Source organism: Chrysochloris asiatica, unplaced genomic scaffold (assembly GCF_000296735.1).
Source record: "Chrysochloris asiatica unplaced genomic scaffold, ChrAsi1.0 scaffold00060, whole genome shotgun sequence".
Lineage (NCBI taxonomy): Eukaryota > Metazoa > Chordata > Mammalia > Afrosoricida > Chrysochloridae > Chrysochloris > Chrysochloris asiatica.
Window position 1 is genome coordinate 12,303,430 of NW_006408578.1, and position 1,043 is coordinate 12,304,472.

The 1,043-nt window shown below is 47.9% G+C and overlaps 1 pseudogene; it reads right to left on the reverse strand.

Moving 5' to 3' along the window:
• Positions 1-246: 246 nt before the first annotated feature.
• Positions 247-727, reverse strand: LOC102833402 (annotated as a pseudogene).
• Between the last annotated feature and the right edge of the window lie 316 nt (positions 728-1,043).

Below are 1,043 nucleotides of genomic sequence, written 5' to 3' on the forward strand. Positions count from 1 at the left end.
ATTGAAACACCTGAACAAATCAGTATCTGGGCAGTGAGACAGCTGCTTTCTCCTTCACTTCTTTGGGTTACTAGAGCAATTCGTCAGTAGATTTAAAAAAACAACAACTATCTTTTGCAATTCTTAAGTGTTTCCAAGGCATGCGCTGGTACAACACAAACTTCTGTCAAATACAACTAGTCTAGCATCCAAACATCATACACAACACCTCAACAGAAGCAGTGCCCACTCCCACCACGGCCCTGCTCATTTGTGTATGTTATCTGGAGCATCTTGAGGAGTGTGAATAGTATCAGGTAGAGGAGGGAGGGGGAGACAGCATGAGTGCCTGGCTGGGACAAGGTCAGCTGAAGTTGTGCAGAGCTTGAACATGTCATTGGTGCAACCCCAAGCATCACTGATGTTCTTTAATAGGAACATCTGATGAAAGCCCATGATGGGGTCTTCATCGGCCTTGAGCTGGCGCACAACCATGCTGATGATGCAGCTATCTGGTGTGGGCTGATGGTCCTGCGCCGTGATGCTGTGCTGAATTTTCTGGAACAGAAGGCTAAACAACTTCTCCACAATGGCAGCTTTCCCCTGGAACTGCTGTCCTTTGCACGTAAGTAAGGTATGATGCATCAATGTAAATTGTGCCTAGTTGGATTCTGTCATTATCAAATAACTGGTAGTAATGTTGAATGAAGCTGGATCCAATCTGTTCCCAAATTGGCTTGTCTCCCATTCTGGAGCATTGCCCGGCCTCGCTGAGACCCGAGGGGCTGGCATGAAGGCAGCAGCGGCGCCGGCAACCCAGCTCAGTCTCTCTTTTTGCATTGTTGTTGTTGTTGCATACCATTGAGTCAATTCGGACTCATGCTAATTCTTTATAGGGTTTCCGAGGAGCAGCTGGTGGGTTTGAATCACTGACCATGCGGTTTGCATTCCAGTGCTCATCCTGTGGCGCCACTCCAGGAGTCCATTCGAGTCCATTCTGACTCATAGCAACCCTGTATAGGGTTTCCCAGAAGCAACTGGTGAGCTTGAACCGCCAACCTTGT